Here is a 9890-nt window from a genome sequence, read left to right on the forward strand (position 1 = left end):
CTTGTTTTCCCCTCTCCTCTCCTTGTTTTCCCCCTCTCCTCTCCTTGTTTTCCCCCTCTCCTCTCCTTGTTTTCCCCCTCTCCTCTCCTTGTTTTCCCCCTCTCCTCTCCTTGTTTTCCCCCTCTCCTCTCCTTGTTTTCCCCCTCTCCTCTCATTGTTTTCCCCCTCTCCTCTCCTTGTTTTCCCCCTCTCCTCTCCTTGTTTTCCCCCTCTCCTCTCCTTGTTTTCCCCCTCTCCTCTTCTTGCTTCGCCCTCTCCTCTCCTTGTTTTCCCCCTCTCCTCTCCTTGTTTTCCCCCTCTCCTCTCCTTGTTTTCCCCCTCTCCTCTTCTTGCTTCGCCCTCTCCTCTCCTTGTTTTCCCCCTCTCCTCTCCTTGTTTTCCCCCTCTCCTCTCCTTGTTTCGCCCTTTCTTCTCCTTGTTTTCCCCCTCTCCTCTCCTTGTTTTCCCCCTTTCCTCTCCTTGTTTTCCCCCTCTCCTCTCCTTGTTTTCCCCCTTTCCTCTCCTTGTTTTCCCCCTCTTCTCTCCTTGTTTTCCCCCTCTCCTCTCCTCATTTTCCTCCTCTCCTTGTTTTCCCCCTCTCCTCTCCTTGTTTTCCCCCTCTCCTCTCCTTGTTTCCCCCTCTCCTCTCCTCGTTTTCCCCTTCTCCTCTCCTCGTTTTCCCCCTCTCCACTCCTTGTTTCCCCCTCTCCTCTCCTTGTTTCCCCCTCTCCTCTCCTTGTTTTTCCCCTCTCCTCTCCTTGTTTTCCCCCTCTTCTCTCCTTGTTTTTCCCCTCTCTCTTTCCATGATGCTCTCCATCTCTGTGAATGAAGAAACCTCCCGGAGTAATGGTCTACAGGAGATTTCGGGCAGTTCCTACAAGTTGCAGGAGATTTGCTGACTCTTCTGGGCGTCTGGAGGGTCTCATGTCCTCGGCACTGATCCACAACTTGCTCTGTCCATAGGGTGCGTGAGTCATAGCCATAGGGGTCAGGGCTGGTCTCTGTTGGGCCTGGTGGCTGGTAGAGTATGGAAGACATTGTAGAAGGTGTAAAATGATAGAACATCACTCAGACCCCCATTGCAGATGGAGAAAAGACCCCCTAGAATATCCGTACAGACTGAGCTGAGGAAATCCGGACACAGGAGAAGGAAGGACCCGAGCAACTGTGGAGGATATTTCCCTCCTTGGATATCTGTGATGAAGTCTCCATGAGGAATCGGCCAGCTGCAGAGGGCATCAGGGAGGAGAGGGCTCTGCGACGGCCGGAGGGAAAGTGATGATGGTGATGATGATGGTGAGTGTCAGGGATTCTGCTGTGTTTGGTAACACTATCTTTGTGGTTTCTAGAGCGGATTCACCTTATAGTGGAGGCCAAAGATCTGGAGGCCAAAGATCTGGAGGCCATAAGTCTGGAGGCCATAAGTCTGGAGGCCATAAGTCTGGAGGACAAGATCCAGGACGACGACACAGCATGGACACAAGAGCTGACTCTCTTTAAGAAAAGCACAGCGCTCCTCTGCGGAGTGAGAACCCCATGATGAGCCTTGGCCTGAGATCGCAGGAGTCCACGGTGTCCGAACCGGATGAAACAGGTGAGAAATGTAAACTGGAGGAAACTGGGGGCGCAGAGTGCAGACGGGTCCCCCCAATCAGCGCCGCTTCATCAGCCAGCGAGTCGTCTCTTAGTGGCCCCAGCTGCCTCACACACCAGCACCTGAAGCCTTCCTGCAGCGGGCGGAGAGGTGTGCACAGTGCCTGAAGCCTTCCTGCAGCGGGCGGAGAGGTGTGCACAGTGCCTGAAGCCTTCCTGCAGCGGGCGGAGAGGTGTGCACAGCGCCTGAAGCTTTCCTGCAGCGGGCGGAGAGGTGTGCACAGTGCCTGAAGCCTTCCTGCAGCGGGCGGAGAGGTGTGCACAGCGCCTGAAGCCTTCCTGCAGCGGGCGGAGAGGTGTGCACAGCACCTGAAGCTTTCCTGCAGCGGGAGGAGAGGTGTGCACAGCGCCTGAAGCCTTCCTGCAGCGGGCGGAGAGGTGTGCACAGCGCCTGAAGCCTTCCTGCAGCGGGCGGAGAGATGTGCACAGCGCCTGAAGCTTTCCTGCAGCGGGAGGAGAGGTGTGCACAGCGCCTGAAGCCTTCCTGCAGCGGGCGGAGAGGTGTGCACAGCACCTGAAGCTTGCCTGCAGCGGGCGGAGAGGTGTGCACAGCACCTGAAGCTTTCCTGCAGCGGGCGGAGAGGTGTGCACAGCACCTGAAGCTTTCCTGCAGCGGGCGGAGAGGTGTGCACAGCACCTGAAGCTTTCCTGCAGCGGGCGGAGAGGTGTGCACAGCACCTGAAGTCTTCCTGCAGCGGGCGGAGAGGTGTGCACAGCACCTGAAGCCTTCCTGCAGCGGGCGGAGAGGTGTGCACAGCGCCTGAAGCCTTCCTGCAGCGGGCGGAGAGGTGTGCACAGCGCCTGAAGCCTTCCTGCAGCGGGCGGAGAGGTGTGCACAACACCTGAAGCTTTCCTGCAGCGGGCGGAGAGGTGTGCACAGCGCCTGAAGCCTTCCTGCAGCGGGCGGAGAGGTGTGCACAGCACCTGAAGCCTTCCTGCAGCGGGCGGAGAGGTGTGCACAGCGCCTGAAGCCTTCCTGCAGCGGGCGGAGAGGTGTGCATAGCACCTGAAGCTTTCCTGCAGCGGGCGGAGAGGTGTGCACAGCGCCTGAAGCCTTCCTGCAGCGGGCGGAGAGGTGTGCACAGCGCCTGAAGGCTTCCTGCAGCGGGCGGAGAGGTGTGCACAGCGCCTGAAGCTTTCCTGCAGCGGGAGGAGAGGTGTGCACAGCGCCTGAAGCCTTCCTGCAGCGGGCGGAGATGTGTGCACAGTGCCTGAAGCCTTCCTGCAGCGGGCGGAGAGGTGTGCACAGCGCCTGAAGCTTTCCTGCAGCGGGAGGAGAGGTGTGCACAGCGCCTGAAGCTTTCCTGCAGCGGGAGGAGAGGTGTGCACAGCGCCTGAAGCTTTCCTGCAGCGGGCGGAGAGGTGTGCACAGCGCCTGAAGCCTTCCTGCAGCGGGCGGAGAGGTGTGCACAGCGCCTGAAGGCTTCCTGCAGCGGGCGGAGAGGTGTGCACAGCGCCTGAAGCTTTCCTGCAGCGGGAGGAGAGGTGTGCACAGCGCCTGAAGCCTTCCTGCAGCGGTTGGAGAGGTGTGCACAGCGCCTGAAGGCTTCCTGCAGCGGGCGGAGAGATGTGCACAGCGCCTGAAGCTTTCCTGCAGCGGGAGGAGAGGTGTGCACAGCGCCTGAAGCCTTCCTGCAGCGGGCGGAGAGGTGTGCACAGCGCCTGAAGGCTTCCTGCAGCGGGCGGAGAGGTGTGCACAGCGCCTGAAGCCTTCCTGCAGCGGGCGGAGAGATGTGCACAGCGCCTGAAGCTTTCCTGCAGCGGGAGGAGAGGTGTGCACAGCACCTGAAGCTTTCCTGCAGCGGGAGGAGAGGTGTGCACAGCGCCTGAAGCTTTCCTGCAGCGGGCGGAGAGGTGTGCACAGCGCCTGAAGCTTTCCTGCAGCGGGAGGAGAGGTGTGCACAGCGCCTGAAGCCTTCCTGCAGCGGGCGGAGAGGTGTGCACAGCGCCTGAAGCCTTCCTGCAGCGGGCGGAGAGGTGTGCACAGCACCTGAAGCCTTCCTGCAGCGGGCGGAGAGGTGTGCACAGCGCCTGAAGCCTTCCTGCAGCGGGCGGAGAGGTGTGCACAGCGCCTGAAGCCTTCCTGCAGCGGGCGGAGAGGTGTGCACAGCGCCTGAAGTCCTCCTGCAGCGGGCGGAGAGGTGTGCACAGCGCCTGAAGCCTTCCTGCAGCGGGCGGAGAGGTGTGCACAGCGCCTGAAGTCCTCCTGCAGCGGGCGGAGAGGTGTGCACAGCGCCTGAAGTCTTCCTGCAGCGGGCGGAGAGGTGTGCACAGCGCCTGAAGCCTTCCTGCAGCGGGCGGAGAGGTGTGCACAGCGCCTGAAGGCTTCCTGCAGCGGGCGGAGAGGTGTGCACAGCGCCTGAAGGCTTCCTGCAGCGGGAGGAGAGGTGTGCACAGTGCCTGAAGCCTTCCTGCAGCGGGCGGAGAGGTGTGCACAGCGCCTGAAGCTTTCCTGCAGCGGGAGGAGAGGTGTGCACAGTGCCTGAAGCCTTCCTGCAGCGGGCGGAGAGGTGTGCACAGCGCCTGAAGCTTTCCTGCAGCGGGCGGAGAGGTGTGCACAGCGCCTGAAGCTTTCCTGCAGCGGGAGGAGAGGTGTGCACAGCGCCTGAAGCTTTCCTGCAGCGGGAGGAGAGGTGTGCACAGCGCCTGAAGCTTTCCTGCAGCGGGAGGAGAGGTGTGCACAGTGCCTGAAGCCTTCCTGCAGCGGGCGGAGAGGTGTGCACAGCGCCTGAAGCTTTCCTGCAGCGGGCGGAGAGGTGTGCACAGCGCCTGAAGTCTTCCTGCAGCGGGCGGAGAGGTGTGCACAGCGCCTGAAGCCTTCCTGCAGCGGGCGGAGAGGTGTGCACAGCGCCTGAAGGCTTCCTGCAGCGGGCGGAGAGGTGTGCACAGCGCCTGAAGGCTTCCTGCAGCGGGAGGAGAGGTGTGCACAGTGCCTGAAGCCTTCCTGCAGCGGGCGGAGAGGTGTGCACAGCGCCTGAATCACTGTCTGGTGCACAGGAGCTGACTATTCATCCAGTCTATTCTCTCATCTGTGGCACAGGGAGAAGAGCCACATCAGAATTAGCACTGGGTGTATTGTCGGGTAACATAAATACAGCTGTATATATCACAGGGTCCACCATTCACAACAGGTGATGTCACAGCTCACCTCCTCCTCCTGTAGAATGACTGATAACACCTCTATATACAGCTGATAACACAGGGTCCACCATTCACAACAGGTGATGTCACAGCGCACCTCCTCCCAACTCCTGCTCAAACAGTAGATAACACAGGATTGACCATTCTCAATAGGTGATCTCCCAGCTCACCTCTTCCTCCTGTACAATGACTGATAACCCCTCTATATACAGCAGATAACACAGGAACCACCATTCACAATAGGTGATGTCACAGCTCACCTCCTCCTCCTGTATAATGACTGATAACCCCTCTATATACAGCAGATAACACAGGAACCACCATTCACAATAGGTGATGTCACAGCTCACCTTCTCCTCCTATACAATGACTGATAATCCCTCTATATACAGTAGATAACACAGGATCCACCATTCACAATAGGTGGTGTCACAGCTCACCTCCTCCTCCTTTATGACTTTTACACTCGCTCATTAGATGCTTCTTTACAAATGATAGGGTCAGTGTCCGTTCATTGCTGCTAATCTATCGGTAAGTAACAGGAAGTTCTAGTCTAATAAATCTACAGCGGCCGGGGGGAGATTTTTTATTTTTTAAAATAAAGATTGTAATATAAAATAAAATATTACGGAAGAAGCAAAGAAATGTGAACGGGCGGCAGCCAGCATCAGCGCACTGCAAACACACAATAAAGAGCACAAAACCAGAAATAAAACCCCAAAGAAAAGCACTCATCATTCATCACTCATCATTCACCATTCATCATTCATCACAAATCATTCATCACTCATCATTCATCACTCATCATTCATCACTCATCATTCATCACTCATCATTCATCATTCATCACAAATCATTCATCACTCATCATTCATCATTCATCACTCATCATTCATCATTCATCACTCATCATTCATCACTCATCATTCATCATTCATCATTCATCACTCATCATTCATCACTCATCATTCATCATTCATCACTCATCATTCATCACTATATCATTCATCACTCATCATTCATCATTCATCACTCATCATTCATCACTATATCATTCATCACTCATCATTCATCCCTCATCAATCATCACTCATCATTCATCACTATATCATTCATCATTCATCACTCATCATTCATCACTCATCATTCATCATTCATCACTCATCATTCATCACTATATCATTCATCACTCATCATTCATCATTCATCACTCATCATTCATCACTATATCATTCATCACTCATCATTCATCACTCATCATTCATCACTCATCATTCATCACTATATCATTCATCATTCATCACTCATCATTCATCACTCATCATTCATCATTCATCACTCATCATTCATCACTCATCATTCATCACTCATCATTCATCACTATATCATTCATCATTCATCACTCATCATTCATCACTATATCATTCATCACTCATCACTCACCATTCATCACTCACCATTCATCATTCATCACTCATCATTCATCACTCATCATTCATCACTCACCATTCATCACTCACCATTCATCACTCATCATTCATCACTCACCATTCATCACTCACCATTCATCATTCATCACTCATCATTCATCACTCATCATTCATCACTCATCACTCATCATTCATCACTCATCATTCATCACTCATCACTATATCATTCATCAATCATAACTCACCATTCATCACTCACCATTCATCATTCATCACACATCATTCATCACTCATCACTCACCATTCATCACTCCCCATTCATCACTCACCATTTATCACTCACCATTCATCACTCATCATTCATCACTCACCATTCATCACTCACCATTCATCACTCATCATTCATCACTCATCATTCATCACTCATCACTCATCTCTCACTATTCATCACTTACCATTCACCTTTCATCACTCATCATTCACCACTCATCACTCATCTCTCACTATTCATCACTTACCATTCACCTTTCATCACTCATCATTCACCATTCATCACTCACCATTCATCACTCATCATTCATCATTCATCACTCATCTCTCACTATTCATCACTTACCATTCACCTTTCATCACTCATCATTCACCATTCATCACTCATCATTCATCACTTAACATTCATCCCTCATCATTCATCACTCATCATTCATCACTCACTATTCGTCACTCATAATTCATCACTCACCATTCATCACTTATCATTCATCACTCACCATTCATCACTTATCATTCATCACTCACCATTCATCACTCATCATTCATCACTCACCATTCATCACTCACCATAATCACTCACCATTCATCACTCATCATTCATCACTCACCAATCATCACTCATCACTCACCATTCATCATTCATCACTCATCACTCACCATTCATCACTCATCATTCATCACTCACCATTCATCACTCATCATTCATCACTCACCATTCATCACTCATCATTCATCACTCACCATTCATCACTCATCATTCATCACTCACCATTCATCACTCATCATTCATCACTCACCAATCATCACTCATCACTCACCATTCATCATTCATCACTCATCACTCACCATTCATCACTCATCATTCATCACTCATCATTCATCATTCATCACTCATCATTCATCATTCATCACTCATCTCTCACTATTCATCACTTACCATTCACCTTTCATCACTCATCATTCACTATTCATCACTCATCATTCATCACTTAACATTCATCCCTCATCATTCATCACTCATCATTCATCACTCACTATTCATCACTCATAATTCATCACTCATCACCCATCACTCACCATTCATCACTCATCATTCATCACTCACCATTCATCACTCGTCATCATTCATCACTCACCATTCATCACGCACCATAATCACTCATCATTCATCACTCACCATTCATCACTCATCATTCATCACTCACCATTCATCACTCATCATTCATCACTCACCATTCATCACTCATCATTCATCACTCACCAATCATCACTCATCACTCACCATTCATCACTCATCATTCATCACTCATCATTCATCGCTCACCATTCATCACTCATCATTCATCACTCACCATAATCACTCATCATTCATCACTCATCATTCATCACTCACCATTTATCACTCATCATTCATCACTCACCATTCATCACTCAAATGTTGCGCCCTATGTTGCGCCCTATGTTGGGCCCTGTTATGCCCCATGTTGTGCCAAATGTTGCGCCCTATGTTGCATCCTATGTTGTACCCAATGTTGGGCCCTATGTTGCAGCCTATGTTGTATCCTATATGGTGCCCATTGTTGTGCCTTATATTGTACCCTATGTTGTGCCCTATGTTGCGCCCATTGTTGTGCCTTATATTGTACCCTATGTTGCGCCCTATGTTGTGCCCTATGTTGCGCCCTATGTTGTGTCCTATGTTGCGCCCTATGTTGTGTCCTATGTTGCGCCCTATGTTGTGCCCTATGTTGTGTCCTATGTTGCGCCCTATGTTGTGTCCTATGTTGCGCCCTATGTTGTGTCCTATGTTGCGCCCTATGTTGTGCCCTATGTTGTGTCCTATGTTGTGTCCTATGTTGCGCCCTATGTTGCGCCCTATGTTGTGTCCTATGTTGCGCCCTATGTTGTGCCCTATGTTGTGTCCTATGTTGTGTCCTATGTTGCGCCCTATGTTGTGTCCTATGTTGCGCCCTATGTTGCGCCCTATGTTGTGTCCTATGTTGTGTCCTATGTTGCGCCCTATGTTGTGCCCTATGTTGTGCCCTATGTTGCGCCTTATATTGTACCCTATGTTGCGCCCTATGTTGCGCCCTATGTTGTGTCCTATGTTGTGCCCTATGTTGCGCCCTATGTTGTGCCTTATATTGTACCCTATGTTGCGCCTTATATTGTACCCTATGTTGCGCCCTATGTTGCGCCCTATGTTGCGCCCTATGTTGTGTCCTATGTTGTGCTCTATGTTGCGCCCTATGTTGTGCCTTATATTGTACCCTATGTTGCGCCCTATGTTGCGCCCTATGTTGTGTCCTATGTTGTGCCCTATGTTGCGCCCTATGTTGTGCCTTATATTGTACCCTATGTTGCGCCCTATGTTGCGCCCTATGTTGCACCCTATGTTGCACCCTATGTTGCGCCCTATGTTGCACCATATGTTGTGCCTTATATTGTACCCTATGTTGCGCCCTAGGTTGCAGTTCTCCAGCCGCTGCCCAAGTCCTCTAAAGTCTGCTGTGTGCACTGATTATACTAAGATCACATTTCCCATCTGTTTTCGCAGGATCCAGAGCAGGATCCGCTGGAGCCTCGGATGATCTCATTACAAGCACCTCCAGCAATGAGCGAACGGAGAGAGCAAAAACAAATATCCCGCAGGTATCCACAGGCTCCATAATATAATCCACTGTCTCTGTCGCGGGCGGAGGAGGGGACGCTGCGCTCTCCCACTGCTCGGGTCCGGCCACTGCTGCTGCTGCGGCTGCCGCTGCTCGGTGGTGGCTCGAGCTGTGGGCCGGATCCCGGGGACTCGAGCGGCGCTCCTCGCCCGTGAGTGAAAAGGGGGGAATTGATTGTGGGAGTTTTTAGATATTGTTCGTGACGCCACCCACGGTTGTGGTGATATTGGTGACACCACCGCTGCTCTGGACGGGGATCCCGGGAGCGGTGACAGGGAGCAGCTTTGTTGTTAGTTCTCCCCTCCGTGGGTAGGGGGTTGGTTGTCCCGGGGCCCGGTGATGGGGTAGGGATGGATGACAGGTGGGTTACAGGGCCTGGTGAGGTGCAGGGTCGCGGGGGCAGCGCTGTGCCGCAGGGCACGGTGGTACTCACTCAGCCAATGATGAGGACACAGTTGTCGGTAAAACACACGGCTGGATGGACGGGTCCCACAGACGGCTGCGGTGCTGTTTCTCCCTGCAGGTTGGTGGTGACTGCCTTTCCCTGCACCCATGCACATTTGATGGTTCCAATGGGTTCCCACCGGTAACCCGCTCCCCGGCTTGGATATGGGCCGGAGAAGCCCCTTTTGCCCGCAGGCGCTGGCCCTGGGAAACGGTTGCCTTGGCGGTGGCGGTGTCTCCCTCACACGGTTGGACTGTTGCCTTCTGTCGGGACTTGTTTGCTGGGGAACCCAGGAGG

Source organism: Anomaloglossus baeobatrachus, chromosome 7 (genome assembly GCF_048569485.1).
Source record: "Anomaloglossus baeobatrachus isolate aAnoBae1 chromosome 7, aAnoBae1.hap1, whole genome shotgun sequence".
Lineage (NCBI taxonomy): Eukaryota > Metazoa > Chordata > Amphibia > Anura > Aromobatidae > Anomaloglossus > Anomaloglossus baeobatrachus.